The 14,622-nt window shown below is 43.8% G+C and overlaps 1 protein-coding gene across 1 annotated transcript in view; it reads right to left on the bottom strand.

Annotated features, from left to right (window-relative positions):
* Positions 1-14,622, bottom strand: part of LOC144792796 (uncharacterized) — an 844,113-nt gene that overhangs the window by 474,340 nt on the left and 355,151 nt on the right. The gene's annotated exons all lie outside the window — the stretch shown is intronic.

The raw sequence follows: 14,622 nt of genomic DNA, 5'->3' as shown, positions 1-14,622 counted from the left end.
CATTCCCAGACTGACATTTTGTAAACCGGGGAATGACTCAAAATCTACTATGCCTCCCCAGGTGAGGTGTAAGGAGGCGCAACGAGGAGAAATACTTTTATTTCTCCTTGGGGCACATTACCAAGCAATAGCTATAATTATCGCTATTGCTTGGTTAGCGGGAAAAAAATATCGCCGAGCACCGAGGATTTTTACCGCTGAGATACCTTGATATTATCAAGGTTTATCTCAAAAGCGGTACAAATCCTGCGAAATGCATGAATATCGCTGAAAAATCAGCGATATTCATGCATTATCATGACAATGCTCTTAGCCTTGTTATCCACCTTCCATTGGATAACATGGCTAAGAACTGCTTTTAGCAGGCGTTAGCTTTTGGAGATAATTGCGCTTAGCGCGAATATTTCCAAAAGTTGTTAATAGGAGTTATATATGTTAGCGACTGTTTCCAGTCGCTAACATCTTGGCACGCCCACTTTGCATGTCATTAGCGATAATTATCGCTGACATGCAAAGTGGGCCCCTAAATGCCCGCTATCGCCTACAAGCTGTCGCTAACTGGTGTTAGCAACAGCTTGGTAATAGGGCGATAAAATTATCGCCGCATTAGCTGGAAAAAGTCCCGCTAATGCGGCGATAATGTCCTTGGTAATATGCCCTTGTTTCTCCTCTTTCTATGCGTGCTGCATTCTGCAGCACATAAAGAAAGAGGAAAATGTCATCAATGATTGGTTTTGGGCAGAAAAGTGTCACTTCCTGTACAAAACCAATCAATCTCGCCACTGAGGCGTTGCCTGCGTTGGTGCCTGGCAGCCAATTGTGGGGCAACACAGGGGAAAGTACAGGGATGCATCATATTGTTGTAAATATGATGCATCTCTGTGCTTTTAAAATGACGCAGCTCGGTACCGCAAGCCATATTGCGGCACCGAGCTGCGTAATTTTGCTGTAAATTAGGCCCCATATTTTATGCGACTGAACGGTCACCTAGGCTTTTTAGGAATGGTGTGGTAATAAAGAAAAACCCTATGAGTGCACATTTTACACATGATTATGCTTTAATTTTACGTTACATTTCATATAGAGTTTTGACAAAAAAGAAACACATTTGTACCATTTAGAAATGTCCTGCAGTTATTCCTTGAGTGCATTATGAAATGTCATTGGATAAACTAGAAAATAGCGAGAGACATAAAGCACATAAGAAGGGGTACACGTTATGAAATGTTCTCGTATCAACTTTGACCATACGAGGAAAAGGTCCTTCATGCATGGTCTGTATATAAATGTGCATGCCTTTTGGGATAAAATATAAATTGCACAAGCTAATAGACTTTTCACTATAACTAGCAGGGTTACCAAAAGTCCTGATGAAAGCCAAATGACCTTCCGTGACCTTCCGTCCGCAGCAGTGGGACGATGAGAAGCTAACACCAGTGCAGGTTGGTGTACGCCTCAACTCCTATTGATTGCTACAAAGCGGGGCAGGCCCCGGTCCGGGACTTTACATAAGCAATAATGGTTTTATTGAAATTTGAAAGCGCACCCAGTAGCGCACTACAAAACCCAGAAGGCCAGCAAGCCACGCCCACTGCGGCAGGTGTTTAAATTGATTGTGTGCGGCAGCGCTTTTCATCTCTACCACGCCACTGAAGAAAGGCTAATCCCTGAAACGCGTCTGGCGAAAATGAGTGATATGTGTCTCGTGTGCAGGGTGCTTGCTGGCGAGCACTCAATAAAGAAAAGTGAGCTTCATTAAGATTCGTGTGGACTCACACCTCAAATTGGGCTCCTGTGTTTGATGGATATATATATATATATATATATATATATATATATATATATATATATATATATATATATATATATCCCTCCACAAACGGCATTCCTTTACGAGCACTCGGGCGTCGTTACACAAATCACAGTCCACGCACAAGTCCAACGAAGTTAGATTTATTGCTTCATAAATCAAACGTGACGCATTTCGCACTCCACGGAGCGCTTGATCACACATGTTGTCACCAAAATTACAAACAATTTAAATCTCCTGGTGTTCAACATAGAAAGCGGACTGGAATAAAGAAGTAGAGAAGGCAAATTAAGACGCCTTGAAACAAGGACTGGAATAAAGAAATAGAGAAGGCAAATTAAGACGCCTTGAAACAAGGTACATTTTAGAGTTTGACTGTAAGCATCCTAGAGGTCTTAACACTACAGAGGATCTGCACACTTACTTATGAACGTATATTTAAGATAACAGGAAGAGTATACTGAACAACCTGAGACTTGTTTTAATGGTTTTTAGACTATCAATTGAAATGGAATTTTTAATGATTTTTATTTTATGAATTTCCATGAATATGTTGATGTTTTTAACATTGTACTTAATCTGTAACAAGTCATGGTTGATGTATACAAATTGCATGAAATCGTTAGCACTTTTCAGTTTTCATATAAGGGTTACCAAGAAACCAAAGATTGGGACGCTTTAAATGTTTATATATATTAATGTTCATTTAACTGTTTATATTTATATTTATATGTATATATTTATATAGAGGTTTAAATTGTATTTTATGAACATATTTATTATTATATAGAACACTGAGAGTTTTTGTATACCCTTTAGGTAAACAACATCTGAACTGGACATTATGTATGTGAGACTCCCCGTGATGTTGGATCTAGAATTTCCCTAAAGTTCAAATATTTTAATCAAGCCATTGACACCCTATGCATCTATAAGCATTTAGTATTTTATTACATGCTCAGGAATTCAATTATCGTATTGTGCATTACTACATCACAATGGAATCTAAAGATATATGTATTATACAGAAAATGAGAAACAGTACATCATGTACGAATAGATATAGCACATAGCACTTAACGAATAAGGTAATCATGTTATAATTTTATCAATTTTGCACTTTTATACACATTTTTTATATTTTTGGGGACATCATGAAATACACCTTTTTAGAAACACAAATAGGTGCCTATTTGCAAACAATAATTTGTAACACACTCATGAGGCTAGAGGGCTGATCAACGGGATCGTCCACTCAAATACGCGGCCCATGGCCTCATAAAAATCTTTAATTTGAGCGGGAGTCGCTCAGGATCCCGGAAATGGAGGGAGGTGAGAAGTCGACTCTGGCTCCACAGACCCATGCCTAGAGAATCAGTGTTCCTTACCTCTCTCGACGACGGATGCCAGTTGAGGTGAAGTCAAGTGTGCTTGGATTTTTTCTTGTGCCTCTTCCCTGAGTGTCCAGATGGCCTTGAAAGGGAGGAAGAGGACATAGGGTTCCATGAGTGATCCCACAACCTCCTCTTCCTCGAACAGGATCGTGACCTCCTCGGAGCCTCGCTAGATGGTGTCAACTGCTGGGCCGCAAGCAAATTCATCGCCCGCTCCCTCAAGGTCTTTGGAGTAGTCGCCCGGCAGTCTGAACACGACTTCAAATCGTGGTCGCGTTCAAGACACCACAGACCTGCGCTGAGGGGATTGGTAACCAACATCATACGGGAACAAGTCCTGCATGGCTTAAAACTTGTCTTCCTACCTGATATCCCTGAAACACAAAGTCATCAAAAATATCGACAAAAGTCGAGAAAAAGCTTGCCAAAAAGAGGCAGAGGGGTAGCTCTTCCAAGATCGGCGCTTACATGGCGCGGAATTAAAAGAACCGAGGTCCGCGCGCCTGGGTGGCGCCTATGTAGGCACCGCAACGTCATAACCGATGCTACCAATGTCAACGACATCTCGCAGAGCCGAATGGAGCCACCCAATGTCGCGCGCAAGGGGTATTGCTCAGCAAAAGTTTCCGGATCCAGTTTGACGCCTGGGAAATTCAAAGGGAAGGAATCGGGAGGTAGAAGTCTCGATCAGATTTACGATATAAAGAACATTTAGTCCACAGATGGGCCCAGCAAAAAAACTTTGATTTGCACTTAATACACTACAAACAAAGTTGGGGTGCCCGTCCCATGCTCACCTTTTATAACCCACACTTACTTACGGTTCAGAACTTTTAAAGGGAAAGGACATGACTATACTGAATCAACAGCAATCCACTCTGTTTAAATGCATCTTCCGCCTCCCACGATTCCCCTCTCAGTCACATGTGCGATTGGAATTTGACCTATTCCAACAAGCCCCGGTTATGACAGACACACTTATCAAACTGTGCTGGAGATTTAGAGCGGCACAGCCAGAATGGTTGCCCGCCCTATGCTGGACAGAAATAAAGAACCAGCCAAAATCTAGGAACGACTGGCCAACAGTGTTCCAACAGGCGCTAACCTCACTCAAACTGAATGCAGCATGGGACTTCAACATCAGCTTTTCTGCCTTTAAAAAAATCACCAACAAAGCATAAAAAATACAGGCCTGGTCACTCAATAAAGTTGAAATGGCAGGGAGAAAGAAATGGATGGATGGTATTGAATTCATCTGAGAGCTGGGGCCCACAGCCCTACCTCATAAGTCATATATCCCCATCAACAATACAGCATTCTCTTATTATTCATGTGAGAGTTTTTTCATCAAAAGCCCAATTCACATTGTGGCAGCAAACCTGCCTGAACGTCCTTTGCAGGCTATGCAGCATTTCCGAAGAAACCATACTCATCTCCTATACATCTGCCCTGCGGTTGGCCTGCTGAGACAGTAATTATTATTACCAGTCCTCCGGCTTCTTCAGAAAGGATCCTGTCGACCAGCCGTGATGACACTCTTCAATAGCCAGTTGCTGGAGCTTGCTTGCAGGGCAACAAAGTTTTCTCAATCAGTGAACAAACAGCTACAAACACAGCCGGAGGAGAGCGAGAACTCTGATAGAGTCAGCGTGGCAGATGGTAAGGAGTATAAAATTAAAACCATATTCATTTAAGCTTCAATGGCACATCAGCAACAACTGGGAATTTTCACGTCAGCAACAACTGGGAATTTGCATCCCCTTGAGTCATTCAAAAGTGAACAAGGTTCAATCAGACCAGGTGCCGTACTTGGAGCACATTTGTAATCACACAAGTCATGGACGCCCATCGTCGAGGGCACAGCGGAAAATCAATTTTTATGTGATTCCTCTTAATGCGAGGTATACTCAATTGTGCGGGACTGCTTCACTAACATTGAACTATAATTAAATTCTATAAAGCGAAGTGACTCACAATACTAATTGGTTGTGCTCAAGCACTCAGATGGTGATTCAAGTAGGCCCTTGCTATTTAGTTGACCAAAAACATCACCATGGCCAATTCTTTTAATTTTACACTTGCTAATTTTAAAAATGTTTTATTTGCTATGCAATTTTAAATAATAACTGCTGGGCAAATGTCTCATGTCATTGTAAAGGTTTTAACTAACCAAACAATAAAAACATTTTCACACCTTCTGTGACGTAATTGCCTTCTCTGATGGAGTGCAAGGTTCAGACCTGATTTTGGTTTCCTTCACTATCAGAAAGGGCGATTAATGTTTTTACTAGTTTTTAGTCAATGAAGATGGACTCTTACTCTTGTGAACCTTTGAACTTTTTTTCAAAGGTTCTCCAAAGGAATCCTGGGGCATATTATCAAGGGGGTTTATCTCCGCTTTTTTGGCTTTAAAAGCCAAGAAAGCGGAGATAAAATTATCTCCCTATTACCTAGCTGTCGCTAACACCAGTTAGCGACAGCTAGTAGGAGATAGCGACCATCTTGGGCCCCACTTTGCATGTCAGTGATATTTTTCACTAATGACATGCAAAGTGGGCGTGCCAAGATGTTAGCGACTGGAAACAGTCGCTAACATGGCTATCTCCTATTACCAACTTTTGGAGAAATTCGCGCTGAGCGCGAATATCTCCAAAAGCTAACACATGCCCTGAGCAGTTCTTAGCCATGTTACCCAATGGGAGGTGGATAACATGGCTAAGAGCATTAGCTCGGTAATGCATGAATATCGGCAGTTTTTTATCGCATTTGCGATAAACCTTGGTAATACCAAGGTTTATCTGCGATAAAAATCGCCGCAGCTCAGCGGTAAAATTTTGTCTCTAACCAAGCAATAGCGATGATTATCGCTATTGCTTGGTAATATGCCCCCCTCCTCTTCCTGCCTCTCTTTGTGGGCTTTCCCTGGAGTAGCTTGCATTCCATCTGCTTTGACTCCAAAAAATGGAATTTCCTTTGCTTTTTTCTCTGTGACTACAAAAGAAGCCTTGCCTCACTGCCACGAGGTATTTGGATGAAATTGTGAGGTAATGCTTGCAATTAACTTGTGCTGAACACTCTGGTAGTTTGACACAAAAGCAGTCAGGTTTAGGAGCAATGCTTTCATTCCTTTGGCTAATGATCAGGATGCAGACAATGTGAGCATTTCTTATGTGGGTCAGCAGAGAAGAGTCTGAGTTTACCACAGGACTTGCAAAGACTAAAAATGTTATTTTTTTATGACACAGTGGGGTATATTATCAAGGGGTTTATCTCCGCTTTTTTGGCTTTAAAAGCCAAGAAAGCGGAGATAAAATTATCTCCCTATTACCAAGCTGTCGCTAACACCAGTTAGTGACAGCTAATAGGAGATAGCGACCATCTTGGGCCCCGCTTTGCATGTCAGTGATATTTATCACTAATGACATGCAAAGTGGGCGTGCCAAGATGTTAGCGACTGGAAACAGTCGCTAACATCGCTATCTCCTATTACCAACTTTTGGAGATATTCGCGCTAAGCGCGAATATCTCCAAAAGCTAACACCTGCCCTGAGCAGTTCTTCACCATGTTATCCAATGGGAGGTGGATAACATGGCTAAGAGCATTTGCTCGATAATGCATGAATATCGCTGACTTTTCAGCGATATTCATGCATTGCGGCCGTTTTTTATCGCATTTGCGATAAACCTTGCTAATAGCAAGGTTTATCTGCGATAAAAATCGCCGATGTGCGGCGATAATTTTTGTCTCTAAACAAGTTAGAGACAAAAATTATCGCTAGTTGTTGGTAATATACCCCAGTGTCCTTTGTTAGTAAATAACAACCAAGATGTTACCTTCTCATTGGAGTTAGTTGGAGTTCAGTGAAAGGTCAAAGATTGCTGAGAAAGCATTTGTCTGATTGAAGAACTGAGCAGAGTTTAGGGAGTCTTTCACAACGTGATTAGAAATCAGAGGTATGGTGGCCCTTGAGGGGGAAAGTTGATTCCTGACTCCTGACTGGAGTGGGAATAGTACATTTTACCCCTCTGCAATCCAACACTTTATCTACTTTTGCACTGACTGGAGTGGGAATAGTACATTTTACCCCTCCACAATCCAACACTTGCCCTACTTTTGCACTGATTGGAGTGGTAATAGAAAATGTTACCCCTCCGTAATCCAGCACTTTACCTACTTTTGCACTGGCTGGAGATGGAATGGTAAATTTGACCTTTTGACTATTGTTGTGCTGGGAGTTAAAAAAAACTTTTGAGGTAATTATTAATTTTATTGTTACGTTATTTGTGGTGGTAACAGTAAATTGTAGTATTTTGCATCTTTATATTGTATGTAATTTGTAGAATGTAAATTGATTTTTATTGTGTTTAGAGTAGTAAATATTTTTTTTGAGTGATGTAAAAACATTTTTTACTGTTGTGTTGTGTTAGGTGGGAGTACTTATTTTTACTTATTTTTATATATATTTAGTAAAAATCGTTTTTTAATTTGTAATATTTTATTTCATATTGTTATAATGTTTATAAATATTTGTTTGATGTATTATAATAATATTCTTCATTTACAATCTTTATTGTTTATAAATTATTAATTACATTCAGGAAATGTATGTTATTTCATTTTTATTTAAATTAAATTTGTTTTTCCTTTTGTAATATTTTAAGTTTTCGGTATATTTAAATATGTATACATATATTTTTTATAATATATTGTTCACAATTTTTTACATTATATTATTTAAAATATTAGTTTATTTATCTGTTTTAAATATATGTGTTTATCTTTTTTTAGATATAAAAAGAGAGGGCTGGGTTAAGCACATATATATATATATATAGACAAGGAAAAGGAGCTCATGAAAAAAAGACTAACAAGTTATGAGAAAAAATACAATTGAGAAAACAACAAAAGTTTGAACGCGATGCTCGCGACTATGAACAAGGAAGGATATTAACATTCGCACGAAAATACGATGCGCCCCGTCGAGATTTGAGGGCGAGACAACAGAAACCACCTGTATCCAGAGACACCTCCGAATCTGAAGCCACTAGCGCGGAGCAATCTGAAGAGGAGAGAACAGGTGCAGAGCAAGGAACTAGAGCAAGACGCGAGCCGCCTTCTTTTCGCGAGGAATGCGATTTAATCCGCCAGACCTGGCTGAGGGATGGAAAAAAGCGTCCCCCGGACCAATCCTCATTTGTAAGCGGAGACGCATCACAAGGCGCGGAGGGAGGAGACAGAGGGCGAGGCACCAGAAGGTTGAGGAGTCGGCAGACCAAGGCCAAGAAGAACTAAACGAAAATTTGAATATAATCAATTTATCACCACGAGTTCTCACAGAAAATGAAGAAAGTGTCCTGAAACTAGGACTTACATTCTGTCCAACAGGCCGTTATGAATATGCACAGACTCGGATAGACCTGTTCCTATTTGTTCGAAAATTAAAACTTTGGAAGTATTTCAAACAAAAAGCCTTGAGAGATAATGTGACCCCATCAAGGGCGGAAGGTACAACTGAAACCATCTCAACGGAGATGAATATCAACGATCTCGAGAGCATGGCTGTACTTGAGGATCTGCTAGAAGAAAGTGGCTCCCAGTCCATATCACCTATGAATGTGACTGAAAGAGGTATCACCTTAGGTATAAGCCAAGTAGGGGAACAGAGTACCTTCAGGCCGACCTCTCGCTTCCTCCCCCAGACACCTACTGATGCCATGGACATTTTCTCTGAAGCGGTCATTCAAGACCTACGTAACTTGTCTAGACTCGAAGAAGACCAAAAAGGAAAAATTAGGTGGAACCTCTCATTCCAACAGCGAGAGGCCATCACCAACCTTGAACAGGACGACTCAATAGTAATTAAGCCGTCGGACAAGAGCGGCAACGTTGTTATTCAGAGTCGAGCGAATTACTGCAAGGAAGCGCTCCGTCAGTTACAGGACAGAACCAATTACATGCCAGCGACTGAGAAGGAATACTTGGATAGTATCCATGGCTATCACTCTCTTATAGACAAATGGTACGGGAAAGGCATACTGGGAAGGGAAGAGTATATCTTTCTACAAAACAAACAGCCCAGGCTCCCAAGTTTCTACCATCTCCCGAAAATACACAAAGCCTCCGCAGCACCACCAGGGAGGCCGATTGTGTCATCCATAGGAAGATTGACCGAAAGGATGTCGAGATTTATTGACTCTTTTCTGGCTCCAGGGGTAGCTCAGTTGAGCTCATATACCAAAGACACGAAGGACTTCCTCAGGCAGATACAGGACGTGGAGTGGGAAGAGGATTTTATAATGATAACCATGGACATCTCAAGTCTCTATACGAGCATCAGTCATCAAGATGGTATTGCAGCCACAAAGACTTTTTTGAATCTACGCCCGGCACGTCACCTGGAGCACAGCAAAATGCTTTTGGAATTTATGTCCTTTTGCCTAATGAATAACATTTTTGTCTTTCAGAACCAACGATACAGACAAATTAGGGGGACTGCCATGGGTACCTGCTTCGCCCCCAGCTACGCGAATTTATTCGTGGGCTGGTGGGAGAAGCAGGTAGCCTGGGCAGATGACAAAACTGACTTTGTTGAGAGAATAATATGCTGGAGAAGGTACATTGATGACCTTTTCCTGATTTGGAGAGGGTCAGAGTCTTCTGCTTTAGAGTATATACATATACTCAATCAGAACAATCTGAATCTGCAATTTACCCATCTTATTAGCAAATCTGAAGTGAATTTCCTAGACCTCCGGGTCTTTGTGGAATCTGGAGTAATTCAGACTGCCCTGTTCAGAAAGGAGACGGCGGGTAACTCTGTACTCCACGGGCGGAGCAGCCACCCGGCCTCCCTAATCAAGAGTATCCCCTATGGGGAGCTGTTGAGGATCAAGCGCAACAGCTCACTAAATAGGGACTTTACGGAAGCAGCAGGCAGAAGCGTATCACGCTTCAAAGCACGCGGCTTCTCCGGTAAAACACTCCAACTAGCTGAACACAAGGTGAAAACCATTGACAGGCAAACTCTGCTGACTGACAAAAAGACAGTAACCCCTAGAGGTGGGAGTGGTATCATTAGGCTGATAACGAACTATTCGGTGGCAGCGAATAAAGTTCGAGCCATCTTGTCCAAAAACTGGGGCATTTTGAGATCCGACCCCGTAATAGGGAAGGACCTACAGAGACACCCCATGATCACCTTTAGAAGGATAAGGTCACTTAAAGACAGGTTGGTCACAAGTCATCTTGAGAAAGAGAAGCCTAAGGGAGATCTACGTGCCATGCATGGGTCATACCCGTGTGGGAAATGCAAGGCATGCCATAACAGCCAGAGAGTACTGTCATATGAGGTTCCACACAGAAAGAGCAAGATTAGGATCAGCAAGTTCATTACTTGCTCAACTACATTTGTAGTTTACTGCCTAACATGCCCCTGCGGACTTAGATACGTGGGTAGCACGATAAAGGCAGTTAAATTACGTGTTTTGGAACATCAAAGGGCCATCGCTAACAGAGATGAGAGCTACCCGATGGCCCGACATTTTGCCTTGTGTCACAATAGTGATAGGAACCTCCTGAGCTTCTTCAGCCTAGACTGTGTCCCACAGAGTATAAGGGGCGGGGATCTGAAAATGAAATTAAGGCGACTTGAGTCCAGATACATCGTGGACCTGCAGACAATATCACCCGGAGGCCTTAATGCAGGAGAGGAACTCTTATCACACCTTTGAGTTACAGAATTTGATAATGCTGGATTGGAATTAGACTGTGTCTTCCCTGAGAATAAGTTGTTTAGTTTTTGAAATTAACTTGGAATTTCTGTTGGTGGAGGGGCTATCAAATACGGTAGTAGATCATGACATTAGGTATTTAGTAAGAGTATGTATAAGGATGCATGTCATCAATGGTACACAGCATTTCTGTCAATTAAATGTTTGTTTTAGGCTATATGGTATTATTTAGCCTAGATATGTCCCTTCCCCTTTGAGAACCTGTAATGATTTATTGCAATGAGGGTCAGGTCGACCCATACAGATTGGATTGTTCATATACAAGATGAATTAGCCCATCCAGGGCTCAATTTTGTAAAATACTGTGTATATATTGTACAGATATTTGCTCTTTCTTATGAAATAGAGCTGTTTGATTAATAGTATTGTGTTGACCGGTCAAAACATTGCTTGATCTTTTTGCATTATAATTTTGGGTTATTTACCATTTCAAGATGGCGCCCATATATTTCAGTTTATAGTCCATTGTTTGTTTCAATGGATCTTGCTTTATCTCGCTTCCGCCTTGCCGCCGCCAGCTGACACTGACGAAGGCAAAAGCTGAAACGCGTTTGTTTATTTGATTCCCTGCGCAATAAACTTTCCTGAAAGAAGTTAACCTGCTGCGAGTGCTTTTTCTGGATGGTTTTTTGAACCACGGAGCTCGAGATATATATATATATATATATATATATATATATATATATATGTGTGTTTACATTTTTACCAGTAATATTTTTTGTATACCTCACCGAAAATGCACCTTGACACGGGAGTTCCGCCTCCTACTTCCACAACAAGATCGCGGACATACACAACAGCTTCAGCACTCAACCGACGCACGCCACGACCGAACCACCGCCCCCCACCACCACCCTCCGCGCCTGGACCCCGATCAGCACAGAAGACACCTGCCGCACGATGAACTCCATCCACTCTGGATCTCCGACAGACCCCTGCCCTCACCACGTCTTCAACAAGGCCGACGCTGTCATCGCACCCCACCTGCGGGACATCATCAACACCTCCTTCGACACCGCCACCTTCCCGGAGAGCTGGAAGCACGCTGAACTCAGCGCTCTACTTAAGAAACCATCAGCCGACCCCACCGACCTCAAGAACTACCGCCCCATCTCGCTGCTCCCGTTTCCGGCAAAAGTCATCGAGAAGACCGTCAACAAGCAACTGGCCGCCTTCCTCGAGACGAACGGTTCCCTCGACCTCTCGCAGTCTGGCTTCCGGGCCAACCACAGCACCGAGACCGCCCTGATCGCAGCTACCGATGACATCCGAGCCCTGCTCGACAACGGAGAAACAGCGGCCCTCATCCTCCTAGACCTCTCCGCGGCCTTCGACACTGTCTGCCACCGTACCCTAGTACAACGCCTCAGCAACGTCGGAATCCAGGAGAAGGCACTGGAGTGGATCATCTCCTTCCTCGCTGGAAGGACACAGAGAGTCTGCCTCCCCCCGTTCAGATCAGAGGCCACCGAAGTCATCTGCGGCGTACCACAAGGATCATCGCTCAGCCCCACGCTGTTCAACACCTACATGAGCCCCCTCGCAGCCATCGCACGCCAGCACAACCTCAACATCATCTCCTACGTTGACGACACCCAGCTGATCCTCTCCCTCACCAACGAGCCCGCCACCGCCAGAGCCAACCTGCACGAAGGGATGACAGACGTTGCCAAATGGATGTCGAACAGCCGCCTGAAACTGAACTCGGACAAGACTGAAGTCCTCATCCTGGGATCCTCACCCTCCGCCTGGGACGACTCCTGGTGGCCCCCCGCCCTGGGCAGTGCACTCAAACCAACAGACCACGCACGCAACCTGGGCTTCATCTTGGACTCCTCCCTCTCCATGACCAGACAAGTCAACGCCGTCTCCTCGTCATGCTTCAACATCCTGCGCATGCTACGTAAGATCTTCCGATGGATACCCACCGAGACCAGGAAGATGGTCACCCAGGCCCTCGTCACCAGCCGTCTGGACTACGGCAACTCCCTCTATGCCGGAACCACCGCCAAACTCCAGAAGAGACTCCAGCGGATCCAGAACACCTCAGCACGACTCATCCTGGACATCCCCCGCCGCAGCCACATCTTCGGACACCTGAGAGACCTGCACTGGCTCCCGGTCAACAAGAGAATCACCTTCTGGCTCCTCACCCACGCACACAAAGCCCTACACAACCAAGGCCCAGGATACCTCAACAGCTGCCTCAACTTCTACGCTCCCAAACGCCACCTTCGATCGACCAGCCACGCCCTCGCCGCCGTCCCCCGCATCCGAAGAGCCACCACAGGAGGAAGGTCCTTCTCCTACCTGGCCGCCAAGGCTTGGAACTCCCTTCCGACGCACCTCCGCCTGACCCAAGACCACCTCGCCTTCAGGAAGCAGCTCAAGACCTGGCTGTTCGAGCAGTAGCGGACCCCCCCCCCAGCGCCTTGAGACCCTCCGGGTGAGTAGTGCGCTATATAAATGCTCTGATTGATTGATTGATTGAGGGTTCTTGCTTAAGCCCAACTCTTTTCAACCTATACATGGCTCCGCTGGCAGGGTTAGTCGAGCGGCTGGGTTTTGAGATCATCTCTTATGCTGATGGTATGCAGCTAATGTTTACCATCGGTCCAAACCCAGAGCTCGACAAAAAACATTTTTCCACTGGTATGCTTGCCATCTCTAACTGGATGTCAGCAAATTGCCTCCAAATAAATCCAGAAAAAACAGAGGTCATGTTAATGGGTAAAGCATCGGACACCTGGTCAGAGGAGTGGTGGCCCGCTCAGTTGGGCGTGGCCCCTTCCCCTAAACAGTCAGTGAAAAACCTGGGTCTAAAATTGGACCGGACCCTTACTATGAAGGACCACATTGTGGCTACCACTAGATCGTGCTATTATGGTCTCCGGCTTCTTAGGAAAATTCTCCCGTATCTGCCTTCCTCCCACCGCAGAACAGTAGTCCAGGCATTGGTAATCAGCCGCCTTGACTACAGAAATGCTGTTGGTTGAAGTGGGAGAGTCACTTTTGGCCAAACTCCAAGTAGTACAAAACACCGCAGCAAGAATGATCTTAAATCGTCCTTCAGGTGCATCTTCGACCCCCTTGTTAAGGGAACTGCACTGGCTGTCAGTGAAAAAGAGATCCTTTTTCAAGATCTGTTGCTTCACATACAACGCACTGAATAGAAGAGGTCCCTTATATTTCCAGAAAAAACTACTAAAATATTCCCCTTGTAGGAATCTCAGATCTAGCACTCAGGATTTTCTTCAGGTCCCTCGAATTCGCCTCGTACACATGGGGGGCAGAGCTTTTTCATTTCTCGCACCGCCATACTGGAACAACCTCCCTCTTTCTTCACGCAAAATTTCAACCTATGGTAGTTTCAGGAAACAACTGAAAGCCTTTCTCTTTTAATAATCTAACTGTAAATACAATGGCCCTTGTTTCAATCTCTCAGGACAATTTCCTAGCTAGCGCCGAGATGCCCCAGGGTGATTTGAGCGATTTACAAATATTTAACACTAGCAGCCCGTCCCGACGTTGTCTGGGTATGAAATAGAATGTGTGTAATGTGTGTATTTGGCAAGGGCAATTTATTTTAAAATCTCGCGGTAAACAGCATTTTTTGTTTCATTAGAA

The sequence above is a fragment of the Lissotriton helveticus genome, chromosome 11, assembly GCF_964261635.1.
Source record: "Lissotriton helveticus chromosome 11, aLisHel1.1, whole genome shotgun sequence".
Taxonomy (NCBI): Eukaryota; Metazoa; Chordata; class Amphibia; order Caudata; family Salamandridae; genus Lissotriton; species Lissotriton helveticus.
This window is presented reverse-complemented; position numbering and strand designations above follow the sequence as displayed.